An 18858-nucleotide genomic window follows, 5' to 3' on the forward strand; every position below is an offset into this window, starting at 1 on the left:
TGTTGCATCTACTGAAGCCTGCACACCTAGAGCTTGTGCTCTGCACCAAGAGAAGCCACCACAATGAGGAGCCTTAACGAAGAGTAGCCTTGACTTGACACAACTAGAGAAAGCCTGCATGCAGCAATGAAGTCCCAGCAGAGCCAAAAATAAATAAATGATTTTTTTTTAAAGGAAAGGAATCTCAGGCACCCAGTGTATTAAATACTTTATTTTAAAATTGCCTTTGGGTTTTCTTTTGCAGTCTCATATACAGGGTTAAGGTTACCATCTTTCTAATGAGACATAGGTATATAGAACAGTCTTTGGGGTGTGGGAGAGGGTGAAGGTGGGATGACTGGGGAGAACGGCATTGTAGCATGTATATTATCATATGTGAAATGAATCACCAGTCCAGGTTCGACGCATGATACAGGATGCTTGGGGCTGGTGCACGGGGATGACCTGGAGGGATGATATGGGGAAGAGGGAGGGGGGGCGGGAAAACATGTACACCCGGGGCGGATTCGTGTCAATGTATGGCAAAACCAACCAATATATTAATGTAAGGTAATTTGCCTCCAATAAAATAAATTTTAAAAAATTGCCTTTGGGTTTTCAAAGCTAAATTCTTTTTTGCTTAAGTCTATAACCTAGAAGATATCAACTTTGGGAAGAAAGCCTATAATAAAACATCTTGGGCCAAAAGATTTCGTCTATTAGTGTTCTTCTAAATGAAATCCAAAGAACGTGCATAAGCAAGTATCACAGTTTATCTGTAGTTTGCCAGCAGGTTTCAAGAAAATAGCATTCATGTCCCTTAATTGGTTCAACAGTACTTTATTGTTAGGTAACATTTGAACTTCTGAGCTCTTCTAAGCCCTGATGTTGAAGTCAAAATGCTCTAAACAAAATAGCATTTATTCAATTCATCCAGAGACTTAAATAGCATTTTTCTTCCAAGACAAGAATATTGGTGGTGACTTTCCAACTTATATGTTTAGCATATTCTAAACTGAAGCTTGTAGAACTGATGAATAAAGACTTGATGAATAAATACCTTAAGCACACTTTTCTCTCAGACCTTTATCAGGAAACTTCTTTGAAAATTTTTACAAATTAAAAACGTAAGAATTCTTGTACCATCTTGGTATAAGGTCTGTTTCTGATGTATTTTTTCTTTGTCATAAGGGAATGAAAAAATACATCAGAAACAGACCTTATGCCCGTTATGAAAACTAACAAAATGGATCATAGTCTCAAACATAAAATATAAAACTCTTGGATGATAACATAGGAAAAAATCTGAATGATCCTGGGTGTGATGCCCTTTAAAATACAACATCACGAAGATAAGATCCATGAAAGAAACAGCTGAGCTTCATCAAAATTAAAAACTTCTGCCCTGCAAAAAACAATATCAAGAGAATTAGAAGACAAGTCACAGACTGTAAGAAAGTATTTGCAAAGGACACAACTGATAAAGAAGTATTATCCAAAAAGTATACAAAGGACCTTTAAAACTCAACAATAAGAAAACAAAGAACTTGATCTTAAAATGGAGCAAAGACCCTAATAGACACCTTACTGAAAAAGATACACATATGTCAAGTAAGCATATGAAAAGAAACTCTACATCCTATTATCAGGGAAGTGCAAATTCAAACAACAATGAGAACCACTGCACATCTAATAGAAGGCCAAAATCTACAACACTGACGACACCAAAGGCCAGCAAGGATGAGAAACAGCAGGAACACTCATTTATTGCTGGTGGGAATGCTAAATGGTACAGCCACTTTGGAAGATGTTTAGGTGGTTTTCTTACAAAACTAAATGAATTCTTACCAGATTATCTAACAATCACATTCCTTGGTATTTACCTAAAGAAATGGAAAACTTATGTATACACAAAACTCTGTACATGGATGTTCATAGAAACTTCTTCATAATTGGCATAAGTTAGAAGCAATCAAGATGTCCTTCAGTACAAAATGGATAATTAAATTATGGAACATGCACACAATGAAATATTATTCAGCGTTAAAGAAAAATGAGCTATGAGCCATGAAAAGATATGAAGGAAACTTAAATGTATATTATTAAGTGAAGAAAGAAGTCAATCTGAGGAGATTAAATACTGTATGATTCCAACCATATGACATTCTGGAAAAAGGCAAAAATGTGGAAACAATAAAAAGATCTGGTTTGCCAGGGGTTTGGGAGAGAGAGGTGAATAGGCAGAGTCAGAAAATTTTTAGGGTGGTGAAAATACTCTGATGATACCATAATGATGGATATATGCCATTATACATTTGTCCAAATCCATATAATGTACAACAAAAAAAAAGTGAACCCTAATGTAAACCATGGACTCTGGGTGATTATGATGTGTCAGTGTAGGTTCATCCTTAGAAAAAAATGTACTATCCTGGTGAGTAGTGTTGATATTGAGAGTGGTTACACAGGCGTGAAGGCAGGAAGTCTATGGGGAATCTGTGTTATTGTTTAGTCACTAAGTCATGTTAAACTATGCGACACCATGGAATGTAGCCTGCCAGGTTCCCCTGTCCATGAGATTTCCCAGGCAAGAATACTGGAGTGGATTGCCATTTCCTTCTCCAGGGGATCTTCCCAACCTAGGGATAGAACCCGTCTCCTACATTGGCAGGTGGGTTCTTTACCACTGAGCTACCTGGAAAGCCTGGGGAATCTGTGTACTTCTCTCTAAATTTTACAGTGAACCTAAAAGTTATCTTAAAAATTGTCTTTAAAAAACCAACCTCAAAGATGGAGAAGAGAGGAGACCTCATTTAACGTAGTTCTTACATGAGAAGCATGTGGGTTTTAGTTAATTATAGACTCACTGTATGAAACAATGGGATATAACTACCAAAACAGGAAACAAATTCTCTATCAGGCTTCATTAATAAAGAAGAATAGTGACCTGATCCGAGGAAGTAATTTTCCTACTTTTCTCTAAATCAGAACACATTTATAGCATTCTGTCCACTTCTAGGTGCCATATAAATAGAATGTTGAAAACCATTACCTACTGAATAGGTGATGAGCTAGATCAGTGGTTCTTAAATTTTGTTGCACAATATGAATCCCTTGGGAAGCTTTTAAAAATCTTAATGCCCAGGCAACACCCTGTAAAAATTAAACAGAATCCTAAAAATCTTAATGCCCAGGCAACACCCTGTAACAATTAAACAGAATCCTAGGGGATGGGCTGAAGACAATATTTCTTTAAAATGCGCCAGTCATTCTAATGTGCAGTTTTGAAAACCAAGGCAGTCAACATCATCACTCTCTTCTTTTCACCTCCTGTGTTAATCAACAATCTCCCTCCCTCCCTCCCTCCCTGCTCCCATCTTCACCCTCACTTTTTCTTTTTCTTTCTTCCCTTACTTTCTGTCTTTCTTCTATCTGTCTTCTTTTCAGTCTTTCTATCTTAGTCTTTCTTCCTGTCTTTCCTTTTTTTCTTTTCTCATCATCCCTCTCCATCTCTCCCATTTCTTTCTTAGGTACAGACTCTTCGCAAAGTTTTCCTGAATTACCTCAGGCACCCAAATAGACTCCTGGATTCTATCTAGGTTTGCTTTACTTAACTCTCTTCCCTTATCTGCTTCCAAAGGTGATCTCAAGCTTCCCAGATGGCTCAGCAGTAAAGTATTAGCCTTCAATGAAAGAGACACAGGAGATGCAAGTTAGATCCCCAGGTAGGGAAGATCTCTTGAAGGAAGAAATGGCAACCCACTCCAGTATTCTTGCCTGAAAAATCCCCTGGACAGAGGAGCCTGGAGGGCAACATTCCATGGGGTCATAAACAGCCGGACATGACTAAGTGACCGAGTAAGGGTGATCTGACTAAAAGGCAAATATAGAAGGTTAAAAAAAACTAAGGTGAATTTTGAAGAGTAAGTAAAAAAATTCCATAGCTATCCTCTGAAGTCAAGGTAGAGAAGAGGAGAGTAAAGAGAGCATCAGTATAACTCCAGTCTGCTTCTAACTTCACCTTAATTTTTACCTCCTCCACTACACCTAATCTTGATTACTTCCTTCTAGGCCTGCCCAGATTATGGAAGTGAAGTGAAAGTTGCTCAGCCATATCCAACTCTTTGCGACCCCATAGACTATAAGCAGTCTATAGAATTGTCTGTGCCAGAATACTGGAGTGGGTAGCCATTCTCTTCTCCAAGGGATCTTCCCAACCCAGGGATTGAACCCAGGTCTCCCACATTGCAGGTGGATTATTTACCATCTGAGCCACTAGAGAAGCCCAGATTATGAAAACTGCTACTTTAATTTCCTTTTTTGTCAATGATGTTGTAGGTATTATTAAGCATTCACTGTTTCTCTATTTGAAGTTCATAATAAAACTATGAGGCCTGCATTAACCCACGTTTTATAACAACGAAACAGAAGGTGAAAGTGTTACAGTAAGATTTTGAGAGAGTAAATGAGTTCATAAATTTTACATCCACTCCAGGTCTATGGTGCTACAAAATCTGTGCTTTTCACACCCTGACCAGCCAACCTTCATTTTTTCTCACATATCTGCTACCTCCCACCTTGTCTGTAAGTTTCACCTCTTACTCTCTTAAACATTTGTGTGCCTTCCGTGAATACCTACCTGGCTCTGTCTTTTAGTAGAAGATGAATAGTAATTTTTTTTTCCTCCAATTAAGTTCCCTGTTCCTGGAATATGGGTAGGTAATCAATAATTTATACTATCTTGAATTCTGAATTCAAGGAAAATCAGAGACTCAGTGGGTCATATCATTATTTGTTTAATGTAGATAGAAAGAAAGGAGGAAACAAGCAAGATACATCACGTGTGCCTTTTCTTAATGAATATTTGTGTCCTGAATTTTAGTTTTTTGAAATAAACAAGCCTGAGGGAGATTTGGAAGTGGTGGGGAAAGAGGTTGGGGGAAGAACCCAATTTCATTCTGAAAAAGTCATTTTCCCTTATGTGTAAGTTTGTAAAATTCTGGTGAAATAAAACAGGTTTTTTTGTATTCTTCAGTTAAAAAAAGCAAATGTATTCAAGTTGCTTCTCTGCTTAAAACATGCTTTAGTGACGATCCATTGTATTCTGTTCAGTTCAGCCACTCAGCCGTGCCTGACTCTTTGTGACCCCATGAACCGCTGCACGCCAGGCCTCCCTGCCCATCACCAACTCCCGGAGTCCACCCAAACCCATGTCCATTGAGTCGGTGATGCCATCCAACCATCTCATCCTCTGTCGTCCCCTTCTCTTCCTGCCCTCAATCTTTCCCAGCATCAGGGTCTTTTCAAATGAGTCAACTCTTCACAACAGGTGGCCAAAGGATTGGAGCTTCAGCTTCAACATCAGTCCTTCCAATGAACACCCAGGATTGATCTCCTTTAGGATGGACTGGTTGGATCTCCTTGCAGTCCAAGGGACTCTCAAGAGTCTTCTCTAACACCACAGTTCAAAAGCATCAATTCTTTGGCGCTCAGCTTTCTTTATAGTTCAACTCTCACATCCATACACGACCACGGGAAAACCATAGCCTTGACTAGACGGACCTTTGTTGACAAAGTAATGTCTGTAGAAAGTTCAAACTCCCTTAAGAACACAAAACTCTAAGGTCTGGGCCTATGTATAATCTCTAGTTCCTTTCCTAGTCTTCTCTCCATCACTACCACACACACACGCCATTTTCATTCTCACCATATTTCACTTGAATGTGTCACAATTTCATATTTCTATGTTTTTGCTGTTGCTCAGTTCAAATGGCTCTTTATTTTCAAGTTCCAGTTTAGATGACCCTTTAAGAAAACAAAATGTCTTTAATGGATCTACTATGTATTCTATAGCATGTAGTATATACTTTAATTTAGTGTGTATCGTGTTAAACATCTTTCCATTGACTTTTTGAGTTTAGTATCTAATTCTTACCTGCCTTCATAACCTCAATTCTAAATGTGTAAGACATTCCACTTTGCTGTGAAAGAAGACCACCTAGAATAAATGACTAGAAACTATAGGAAGTGTATTTTACTCCATACATAGGTAGAACTATTACACACAGAACGGTTATCATGAAATAGGATGTTACTTTCAGAACTGTTCAAGCAGAGTTTGAATGTATTTGTATTTGAATGAATTTCTGATATTCCTCCCAACTTTAAAGTTTTTTAATTTAAAATGAACACTAAGTGAACAAATCATGAAACATATTTTAGTTAAAGGAACCATTCCAAGAGGAATGAAGGCTAAAGCAGAGAGAAGTTGGTTCTTAAAAAGCACCCTTTAAGAAAAGGGAACCCTTTTGCATTGCTGGTGGGAATGTAAATTGATACAGCCACTGTGGAAGATGGTATGGAGATTCCTTTAAAAGCTAGGGATAAAACCACCATATCACTCAGCAATCACACTACTAGGCATATACCCTGAAGAAACTAAAACTGAAAAAGACACGTGTACCCCAGTGTTCATTGCAGAATTTTTTACAATAGCTAGAGCATGGAAGCAACCTAGATGTCCATCGACAGATTAATAGATAAAGAAATTGTGGTACATATACACAATGGAATACTACTCAACCATAAAAAGGAACACATTTGAGTCAGTTCTAATGAGGTGGATGGACCTAGAGCCTATTACACAGAATGAAGTAAGTCAGAAAGAGAAATATAAATATCACATACTGACACACATATATGGAATCTAGAAAGGTGGTACTGATGAATTTATTTTAGGGCAGCAATGGAGAAACCGACATACAGAAGAGACCTATGGACATGGGGTGGGAGGGCAGGAGGGAGAGGGTGAGATGTATGGAAAGAGTAACATGGAAACTTACATGTAAAATAGATAACCAACGGCAATTTGCTATATGACTCAGGGAACTCAAACAGGGCTCTGTGACAATCTGGAAGGGTAGGATGGGGAAAGAGATGGGAGGAAGGTTGGGGAGGGGACATGGAACAAGGCTATACCTATGGTTGATTCTTGCTGATGTTTAACAGTAAACCACAAAATTCTTTAAAGCAATTATCCTTCAATTAAAAAAATAAAGTGGCAAAAAACACCCTTTACTGTACATCTAGAATTAAGACAGGGGCACCAACATACTTAGAAAAAGATTCACTGCTATTCCAAGCTATTAATGAGGTCCCATAAATCTGGTAAAATTTTGAGAGCAAGTAGATCAGTGAAAAAAAATAACCACTATTTATACAAACTTCCTACCCTAACCCCTAAAAGATTTATGCACTGACAATGACTAATTAAGAGGATTAAAATATCAAATCAAATCAATTACATTCTAACTCTTACTGTCCAAGAATAGCCATATCTTCCAAGTTCAATAATTTAGAGCAGCCCACTTACCCATACAGCTCCTGACTGCCACCAAAAAGATCAGAGGAAGTTATTATTAGAAACTTAGGAAAGACAAATGAGAAACCACAGCAAAGACCTTGGACATTTAAAAACTCAAAATAGTTTCCATCTGAGTTTAAAGTCATAACCAAATTTGCCCAAACATTGAATACATGGGGAAAAGAGATAAATCAGCTGCAAGATCTGTAAACAAGGATACACGGAAAAGAAAATCCTTAGAAAATGTAGGTGCAGATCCCAGAGAAGTAAAAGTCGGGGCAGGGGTTACAGAAGGCATTTTTGCTGGGGGATATTGTACCGTTCACTTATTCTGAGCTACAAAGTTTTGCATTTCACACAAAAACTGCCGAACTTTCCTAGCAATAAAGCAAGGAAAATGCTTTATTTCACCATAAATATTTATATTTTAAGACATATGCCAAAACCTATAACAAAAGAACTTCAAATAGCCAGACACTAAAGGAAATCTATGTTTAGCTCTTACCTAAAACGAAAAAAAAAATAAAATTCAAATAATCAAATTGTGGAAACATTCCCAAAGGGTCACAGAACATTTGTCGAAGGCTTCCAGATGAGCATGTATCCCTCCGCATGCTGGCTTTACTTCTCCTTTACTTACCTGGGCTTGTTACCAAACTCTGGAAGCTCTCTTCCAGGAAAGTACCTCCCCTAAATGTCAAAACTTCCACCCTCTTCTGATAAGTGTAGCATTGTTGTACACTCACCAAAAAAATGAATATTGTAAAGCCTACCACATAGTGTGTTCTTCACAAAAGTCTGTTGAATTTATGAATTAACAAATTCACCTGTGATAATTGGATGTAATCAGGTTCCAGTGCCCTTTTAAACACATTTAAAACTCTCTAGATACAAATATTTTAAATTCAAATTAGTGTCCTCTAGCAGAGTCTGGTGGCTCAGATGGTAAAGAATCCGCCTGCAGTAAGGGAGACCTGGGCTCAGTCCCTGGGTTAGGAAGATCCCCTGGAGGAGGGCACGGCAACCCACTCCAGTATTCTTGCCTGGGGAATCCCCATGGACAGAGGAGCCTGATGGGCTACAATCCATGGGGTTGCAAAGAGTTGGACACGACTGAGCAACTAAGCACAAAGTAGAGTCCAATTATGATACAATCCCTAGACTAGATCCATTAGCACATCTTTGAAATATATCTTCTGAAATCATTCAAAATAAGAATCATTCACAACAGAAATTCTACTCTGTCCCACAAATTATTCCTGACTTTTGTTACTATAATCTCAGCCTCTTAACAAGTTCCATATAACTTAAGATAATGCTAGTGAACCTGTAACATTTGCACTTGGGTGCTTTTTCAAGTTATTTTTTCCCCTTGTAGAGACAATGAATTTTCACTAATCCATCCAAATAATTGCCCCCATCTGGGCTCCTCTTGGAATTAAAAAGAGGATCTTTTTAAAAAAATTAACTTATTTTTTATTGAATTGCTTTACAGAATTTTGCTGTTTTCTGTCAAACCTCAACATAAATCAGCCATAGGTATACATATATCACCTCCCTTTTGAAGCTCCCTCCCATGTATCTGGCCCTTCATTAAAGTTGAGGTCATGGCCATGAATGTACTTTTCCTCTGACCAATATAACTGACCTTTACAAAATGTTTAATATTTTTTATTAAATAACAGACTTCCAAATCTCAGTCTTTCCTATAGTAAAAAAAGATTCTCTTTACATACCATGTCTCCTTCCTCTCCTACCCCAACCACATGTGCGCCTTTATAAAATTCTATCAAAACCAAGGCTGTAAGGAAAGAAGAGCTAGAAAGAACACACAAAATTTTTTTTAGGATTACAGCCTGGTTTTCATCATCTTTACACAGATTTCTTTTAGGGCCTGGTTGTTTTAAAAAACTTTTGTTATGAGGTTTGGGGAATGTCTTAAAACATAAATATTTATGAAGAAAGTCAAAGTCATATAGTTTTATAGTCAAAACTCCTCCCCGGACATTGCTAGCATATTTATTGCAATCGGGTTTGTCCCAGTGTGAGGAAAGAAGCAAGGGTGTGAGGTATATTACTAAAATACCTGAGGATAAACAGACCAGCTCTATGTCACATTCAAAGCCACCAGTGTTGCTTTGCAGGGCACAATTCCCCACAGGCAGTTTCCTAATACTCTCTATTTTACCTTTTTAAAAGCTTTGTATACCCCAGAACTACAAGAGGATCCCACAATGATTGAGGATAACATGAGAATTATGAAGAATTGAACTAGGGAACTCCAGGGCAGCAGTCTATTTACTCCAAGACATCCCTTAACCACTGCCTTTGACCACTGCCAAAGCTATTAAGTTAAACTTACAGCATCCAGACAACATTTTTCCCCAAGCAGCTAATCTGGACAGTTGTGTCCTGTTCTGCCTCAGCAAGCCCAGCTTCCAACATAACTTGCTAACCATTAAACTGTTCCTCTAATATCTCTTCAGGGACCCAGTCCAGGCTGCAAGCAATACAAAGCTAGTCCATTGGAAAGAGCTGTATACAATAGAAGGCAAACTGGCTCAAGGTCAAGGAAAAAAGAACAGAAAACAAGGGCTACAAAAGACAGAGTGATTACATTCATATATCATTTTTGTAGTTCTTTACAGCCTTGGGCTTCCCAAGCATAGCTTAGCTGGTAAAGAATCCACCTGCAATGCCGGACACCCCGGTTCAATACCAGGGTTGAGATGATCCACTGGAGAAAGGATAGGCTACCCACTCCAGTATTCTTGCTTCCCTGTTGGCTCAGTTGGTAAAGAATCTGCCTGCAATGTGGGAGACTTGGGTTTGATCCCTGGATTGGGAAGATCCCCTGGAGAAGGGAAAGGCTACCCACTCCAATATTCTGGCCTGGAGAATTCCATGGACTATATAGCTCAAAATTGTAAAAATAGCATATATATTTTAAAATTCCAAACACATTTTAAGAGATCCTAAGGCAGATGACCGGAGAAGGCAATGGCAACCCACTCCAATACTCTTGCCTGGAAAATCCCATGGGTGGAATAGCCTGGTAGGCTGCAGTCCATGGGGTCACGAAGAGTCAGATACGACTGAGCGACTTCAATTTCACTTTTCACTTTTATGCGTTGGAGAAGGAAATGGCAACCCACTACAGTGTTCTTGCCTGGAGAATCCCAGGGACGGGGAAACCTGGTGGACTGCCATCTATGGGGTCACACAGAGTCAGACACAACTGAAGCGACTTAGCAGCAGCAGCAGCAGCAGCAAGGTAAATGACACACTGAACCATGTTTGCTAAGACAGAAAAATTTCTACCATGGAGTATGTCCGCTAAGTAGACTTATCGTAAGCCAAAGCTAAATACAAGTTGCAATATGCTGGGAAATATCAGAGCGTTTTCCTCTTATCAGAAAGATATGGATACAATCCTATCCAGCTATAGAACTGAAACTCCAAATATGCAATTATGCTTGAAGAAAGAAAGAAAGAAAGAAAGTCACTCGGTCGTGTCCGACTCCTTGCGATCCCATGGACTATACAGTCCATGGAATTCTCCAGTCCAGAATACTAGAGTGGGTAGTCATTCCCTTCTTCAGGGGATCTTCCCAGCCCAGGGATCAAACCCAGGTCTCCCACATTGCAGGCAGATTCTTTACCAGATGAGCCAGGAATGCTGGAGTAGGTAGCCTATCCCTTCTCCAGGGGAACTTCCTGACCTAGGAATTGAACCAGGGTCTCCTGCATTGCAGGCAAATGGCTACAGATACCTGACAGAAACATCTAGATTATACCTGAATTTCACATTCTGCTCTTTCCTCTCACTCATCATTTTTGCCCACCATCATTAAGCCCTTTTCTAGAAAGCAATTATCATGTTTGACTAGGCTGTGTCTGGTACAAACTTTTCAGACGTTGTCTCTTAGGGAATAATTTACCTTTGGGGACTATCTATTTGTCCAGCACCCCATATCTGAATTAGAGACAATTTTCTTCATTTATTTAAAAGAGCTTCAATAAGATGTTAATGATGAGGGAAACTGTGTGAGGAGTATATGAAAACTCACTGTACTATCTTTGCAACTTCTGCATAAGTTTAAAATTATTCCAAAATAAAAAGTCTATTAAAAAAGAGAGAGACTGACCTTCTCAATCAGACATGGGATCAAATGTTGGTCCACCCTAATCAGACTGTGATAAGAGACAGGTTATTTTTATTTTCTTAAACTGTTTTTATTTTGGTTTTAACATCAAGTGACAAATAATTTTATTGATCAGAAAATCCTCATGTCTCAATAAAGAACAGTAGAACTAATATCTTCATTATCAAATTACTCATTATTCTACCAGAAAGACACAGTTCCCCAACCTGCTAGCATGAGAAGTTGATAAATGGCAATACCTCTTCTGCTAGGATGTAGTTGACAACACACACCAGTTCCCAACTCCTCTTACTTTTAAAATAGAACCCTCATTTTGGAGAAGCTCTTCTTTGTGGCTAAACAGAAGTCCTCATTTTACTGTCTAAGAATATTTGAGAAACCATCCTCCAAAGGAGCCCTCCAGACCTAAACCGAAAACTTTTCTTTAGAAATCAAGAGTGGAAAATGAGATTTTGGCAGATTTACAGACAATTCTGCAAAGATATCCTCGCTGAAATGTATTGCTCATAAAATATCTTCCCCTGTTCCATCAGAGTCTGCCTCTTCCTTGTTGTTTTAGTCACTTAACCATGTCTGACTCTTTTGCTACCCCATGGCCTGTAGCCTGCCAGGCCTCTCTGTCCATGGGATTTTCCAGGTAAGAGTATTGGAGTGGGTTGCCATTTACTTCTCCAGGGGATCTTCCCAATCCAGGGATCAAACTCAGCTCTCCTGCTTGGCAGGCAGAATCTTTACCACTAAGCCACCTGGGGAGCCCCGCCTCTTAGCAATGCATTTTGACTCCAATGCTGAATAACACGAGTGAACCAGAATAACTCAACGTAATTGCACAGACATGTATCTAAAATAGCAAGTTATTTTAACACGAGTTAATAAGTGCACATTACTAAGCCAGACTGTAAAAGCTACATAGTATATGACTTTATATGACATTCCAGAAAAGGCACAACTAGGCTGCAGTCCATGGGGTCGCTCAGTCTGAGCGACCTCACTTTCACTTTTTGCTTTCACACATTGGAGAAGGAAATGGCAACCCACTCCAGTGTTCTTGCCTGGAGAATCCCAGGGATGGGGGAGCCTGGTGGGCTGCCGTCTATGGGGTTGCACAGGGTTGGACACGACTGAAGTGACTTAGCAGCAGCAGCACAGGGATAGATAGCAGGTCAGTGGTTTCCAGGAGTTAAGGATGGGAGGAAGACTTAACTGGAAAAGGTTAGCACAGGGAGTTTGGGGAGAGATGATCTAACTGCTCTTATGTTGATCATGGTGGTGATTACACAATGCTATGCATTTGTCAAAACTTGTAGAACTCTATACCACCCATATAGAAATACAAAATAAATCTTTAAAAGTTGAGAAAGGGTGGGGGAGATGTGTAAAAATGTCTTCTCTGAAAATGTTTAAGAACAAGAGGGATCATCAGCAATCCTGAATTATTTTTCGTGATCCAGTCACCTAAGGAGCACTTCAATTTAACTTTTTATGTTGCTTTAAAAGCACTAGTTACTATCAAGGGTAGAGCTCTGGTTTTCATTTTATCCGTGAAAATAAAGAGGTTGACAAGGCATTGTGAAAAGCATGTGTTCTTTTGCTCTATCTCAAACAAAGCTTGATGCAATAAAGCAGTTTCCATAGCAATGACACTTTTTATTCAACACCAAGACAAACAACTAAAAAAATACATAGTTAGACAATGCAGAAAGCGTACATGCCAGAACTAAATAAGGTCTCTGGGGAAATGATTGGCCACTTAAAAAAAAATTCCTTTTTAAGAGCAAAGTTAGTCTTTTAATCCTGCTTTCACCTTCCCCATGGTGAGATCCTGAAGGTCTTTCTCTAACTCTCATCTGTCACTGAAAACAGAATGGAGAGGAGAAAGGTCACCCAAAACATCTGGTGGAAAGGCGGCCCCACTACCAGTATCTGAGCACTGAATGTGTACGTATGTTTTGGGGCAGAAGGGAAGGAATTAAAGATGAATAGTTAATGGATTAATAAGCACTGTTCTGCTTCCTTCAAAAACTTACAAATGAGTTACATAATCAAAGGATCTGGCATTGTAGAGAAGCTTGGAGACCATTTAATTCACCTGCTGGTTTCAGAGATGAACAAGCAGTGGACACATCAGTGATCATACAGCTGGGTTGTGGCAGAGCCAGAACTAAAACCCCAGCCTTCTGAGCCCTTCTGACCCCTAATAGTCTACCCTGGGGCCAGCCTCATGGGCATGTGACCTATACAATCTCACAGGGCATCACATTCAGAATGGCCCCACTCCTGGTTTAATGCTCTGCTGTTCCTGTCTTGAAATTGTTTTTGAACAAAAGGTCCTATGTTTTCATTTTACAGTGGGTGTCACAAGTTATGCAGCTGATTCTGACCCCATCCTTCCCCTCTCAAAAGTTGTCTCACAGAAAGAAAACTTCATATTCCAGGCAATAGAAAGAAGAAAAATTCAAGAGATAAGGGAATTTAAAACAAAATAAAAAACAATAGGCAAAATTTATAAAGAGAAAAACCTTTTTATGCTTCCAAGAGATGCACCACATGGGACTGGAAAATGGTTTCACAGGAAGTAATGAAAAGACAACATCAACCAGTTTCACTAATGCTCAACTCAAGTTCTTAGGGAATCAAGAGCAGTGATTAAGTGGGAGGGTGGTGGGGCATATTCAACTAAGTATGTAATTCAGCCGAATGTTCTCTTACCAGCTAGGCTTTAATGGACTTGGTTTGTATTTTCGTTCTGGAATCATAGGAGACATCTCATCACGTGAAACAAAACCGTCTCTAGAATGGAGGCCATCAGGAGGTGTTTACACATGGAGTGCACACAGACTATCTGCCACTGGGGACCTGGGAATCTAACTTAGAAATATTGCATTGAGCTGCGGAGCTGGCTGGTTGGTGGGATGGCAGATGAGGAAGAGGATCCCACCTTTGAGGAAGAAAATGAAGAAATTGGAGGAGGTGCAGAAGGTGGACAGGGTAAAAGGAAGAGACTTTTTTCTAAAGGATTAATGCATAACCACAACCTAATCACGAGGAAACATCAGACAAACCGAAGCTGAAGGACACGCTCCAAGATAACTGACCAGTATTCTTCAGAAGTGTCAAGGCTGTAAAAGACAAGGAAAGCTTGAGGAACTGTTACAGAACAGAGGAAGGTAAGGAGACACGACAACTAAATAGCGTGGGATCCTGGAACAGAAAAATACAGTAGTGGAAACCCTGGTACAATCTGATACGGTGTATGATGTATGGGTTTGGAGATGACCAGAATCCTTATACTGAATCAGTAGATATTCTTGAAGATCTTGTCATAGAGTTCATCACTGAAATGACTCATAAAGCAATGTCAATTGGAAGACAAGGTCGGGTACAAGTTGAAGATATCGTCTTCTTGATTCGAAAGGACCCAAGAAAGTTTGCTAGAGTTAAAGACTTGCTTACTATGAATGAAGAATTGAAACGCGCTAGAAAAGCATTTGATGAAGCAAACTATGGATCTTGACACCTTTTGTACTTTCTGAAGCTTCATTATCTTCTGGGGAAGCCATACTTAATAACTGTTTTCCACAGTAAGGCCCTGATACCTAACCATGTGAATGAAAAATGGAAAACCACAAAGTTTTCAGGCTTTATTTCCACGTTTTCAATTTTAGAGTGATATATGAGCCTTTAATCGCCTGCCATTATATTCAGTTCAGTTCAGTTCAGTCGCTCAGTCATGTCCGACTCTCCACGACCCCAAGAATCACAGCATGCCAGGCCTCCCTGTCCATCACCAGCCATTATATTACCCTACTTGAATTACATATTAGATTTTAATGACCACATGTAAGTCAAAGTACCTTTGGTTTCCAAACCATTCAGTTTCTTCTGACTCTTGACCATCTCAATGATGAATTAATATTTATGTATTGTAAATATTATGTGCCATTGTAGGTTGTACTGTAGCTATTTAATATGTGAAATCTAAATGGCACCTTTGATAGCTAAGATGTATTTCATATATTTCTAAAGCTTTTAGACCACAGTAGTGTAAGTTATTAAAAGATGGTGAACTGGTTTGTGTTTCTTTAAGGAGAAAATGATTAGAAAATATAGCCTTTTGTAGGAGTGTTTATTTGTCTTAAGATAATTTGTTTTAATATTCTTCTTTAGATAACAAGAGTGATTTAATTTTTTATTTTTTGAGAAACTAAGAATTTCCTATGAATGGTTCTGTGTTGGAAGACATACTGGATTAAAAATCTTTGGGGTTTATAATACACTGTTTGTCAGATTTTAAAAGAACTCATTTCCCCAGGTCAGATTAAAACTTCTCAAAGTGCTTTCAGTAGCAGGAATGGCATTGCTATAAAGTAGATGGCAGGTAAGCATTTGGGGTAGTGTCTTATTAACATATTTGTTAGTATTTATTTATTGTGAAAATGTATACTTGACTAAAACCATGTGTGGCTATGGAAACCACATTTTTTTTGTAGTTCACAAGTTTTGTGTATATTCAGCTCATTGTATTATTCTTGCACTTAGCTGAAAGTAAAGATTAAAATTGCATTTAAAGGGATCACTGGATACTACTCTTTGTGAAACTGTTCTGTGTGCTGCTTGTAAGCATTATCTTAAGTATGAATCAGTACTTAGGGATATTTCACTTTTTTAACCTATCAATATAGAGAATAAAGTATGAAAAATTAAAAAAGAAAAAAAAAAGAAATATTGCATTGAGCAATAATACCAATAAAGATGCTGGGGAAACCTAATCCTTCTGACAATTTCTGGTGCTGTCAGAGGTATTTACATTTGATATGAGGTGAAGATTTGCTGATCATTAATTCATTAATTTTTTCTCCCTTTCCTTCTGCAAAGAGTTTCCCTGATAACTCAGTTGATAAAGAATCCACTTGCAATTTAGGAGACCCCGGTTCGATTCCTGGGTTGGGAAGATCAGCTGGAGAAAGGATAAGTTACCCACTCCAGTATAATTGGGCTTCCCTTGTGGGCTCAGCTGGTAAAGAATCCACCTGCAATGTGGGAGACCTGGGTTCAATCCCTGGGTTGGGAAGATCCCCTGGAGAAGGGAAAGGGTACCCACTCCGGTATTCTGGCCTGGAGAATTCCACAGTCCATGGGATCACAAAGAGGCAGACACCAAGTGACTTTCATTTTCACTTTTCCTTCATCAAAAATTATATTTTTAGTGAAGTAAAAGAAAGAAAGTTCTGGAGCCTTAAAAACACCAAATCAACTTTAAATCCCAGTGTTACCACCCACAGTGTTGTTATTGGCAAGTGATGTAAACCCTCTTAGCCTCAATTCCTTTATCTGTAAAATAATGACCATAAACCCATCTCGCTTAACTTGTCAAATATGTTAGCTTGCAAGGATTTGCATCTTCCAAAGTGTGTTCCAGGAAGACAAGTTCTGGAGAAGAGTAAACTAGATCTGTGGATCAAATCAGTTTAGGAAACAATGAGTCATAACTTATCAAATTGATTTATTTAATGCACAACTTCTCAAAGTTTTTAATATGATAATTTTCTTAGTGAATCAACAAGAAGATCCCATATACAGCATTTCTCAATTTTAATGATCAGAAAAAACTTGAAATTATTGTTGCATGGGGGCATGTTTTTGAGAATGCTGAGTTAATTACATAGAGTAAATATTGTAAATATTCAATAAATGTTACTTCCATTTGTGTTTATATTTATAAAAACACAAAGATTCTTATTATTACAATATATCAATACTGAAAGAAAGTTTTCCTTCACTATTTCAAACTGTTCTCCTGATAACTATGTTGTTGTTGCTATTACTGTTTCTCTAAAACATTACCTCTACTTCCTAGTTAACCATATGCTAATTGTTCCAGTCCTCCCTGGATTTCCATTTGAGAAGAATGTACATTATCACAGTGCTCCCTTGATCCAGGTTAAATAGCTATCGATAAGTCCAAAACCTCAGTTCTAACACCACCTCTGATACTAACTGTATGACTAAGTATGGGGTTTTTATTTTTTTCAACTTTCCCAGACTTCTGTAAAATGAATGAAATGTAATTGTTCTAAGATAAAATTTTATAACATTCTAGAACTGCAAGAGTTAAACTGTAGAGACATCTACTTTCCAGTCCAGCATATAAGGGGCTTGGAAGTCCTCACTCCCTTCTACATAAGAAGAAAAAGTTGAGCAAACTGTTCTATCAGAGAGTCAAGATCACAAAACAAATCACTGCCCCCAAATTCTGAGAGGCAGACAGGCAGATAAAGAGAATCATAGCTTACTAGAGCAGAAACCTCCATGGGAATCAGTATCAGGGTAAGAAAATCTGCACTATAATTGATGAATTGATGGAAATTCAGAGTGGACAAGTTTGACAACTGAAAGTTCCAGGGAAGGGCAGTCTTAGGTGGGGCTCTAACTCTTTGTAATTATTCCCTCCAAAAGCCCTAGGAGGTTCTAACAGAGATGAATGGAGAAAAATCTCCTCATGCTTCCATCATGGGGAGGGAAAAAGTAATCATTTTGAATCAAACCCAGAGCACTCTGTTCTCCTTAACAAAATAAACTATTTCACTAGAGCCTAACAAACTTGGAGGAAGAGAAATATACTCAGAGCCATTTCCTTTTAGCTTTTGATGTGGAGGAAGAGAAATATACAATCACAGCCTCTTCTAGTTTTCCTGTCTCACTTGTGTATGTGTGTGTAGGAGGGAACATGAGAAGAACTTCTAAATCTCACAGCCCAAATGCATAGGTTCACTAAAAACCTGAGACCTAATCATCAGATTATAGAATGCTACCCCTCCCCAACATGTTACCACCATATCAATAAGGCTTATATACTGAAGTTCTTTCTACCCAGAATATCAGGCCCAGCCTTCAAAAACAACAACAAAAATTACAAAGCATACTAAAAGGTAAAAAAAAAAAAAATACAGTTTAACACAAGTATCAGAATCAGACTCAGGTATGGCAGGGATGTTGGAATTATCACCAGACTTAAAATTTTAAATAACTATAATTAGTACGCTAAGTGATTCAGAAGATGAGACAACAAGCTATCAGCCTGGAGAAAATATTTGCAAGGTACACATCTGATAAAGGACAGCTATCCAAAACATATAAAGACCTCTTACATCATGACCAAGTGGGATTTATCCCCGGCTTGCAAAGTTTCACTTCAGTTCAGTTCAGTTCAGTCGCTCAGTAGTGTCTGACTCTTTGCGACCCCATGAATCACAGCACGCCCGGCCTCCCTGTCCATCACCAACTCCCAGAGTTCACTCAAACTTATGTCCATCGAGTCGGTGATGCAATCCATCTCATTCTCTGTCTTCC

The 18858-nt window shown here is 38.6% G+C and overlaps 1 long non-coding RNA gene across 1 annotated transcript in view; it reads right to left on the reverse strand.

The window, feature by feature from the left end:
• Positions 1–917: 917 nt before the first annotated feature.
• The window catches only part of LOC148774969 (uncharacterized), a 59135-nt gene continuing 41194 nt past the window's right edge, over positions 918–18858 (reverse strand). The window contains exon 4 of the long non-coding RNA XR_016039659.1: positions 918–1384. This is a non-coding gene — a long non-coding RNA (uncharacterized LOC148774969). The remainder of the gene's footprint in view (positions 1385–18858) is intronic.

This window comes from Moschus berezovskii, chromosome 18 (genome assembly GCF_049115385.1).
Source record: "Moschus berezovskii isolate FMDL1 chromosome 18, NW_MosBer_1.0, whole genome shotgun sequence".
NCBI lineage: Eukaryota > Metazoa > Chordata > Mammalia > Artiodactyla > Moschidae > Moschus > Moschus berezovskii.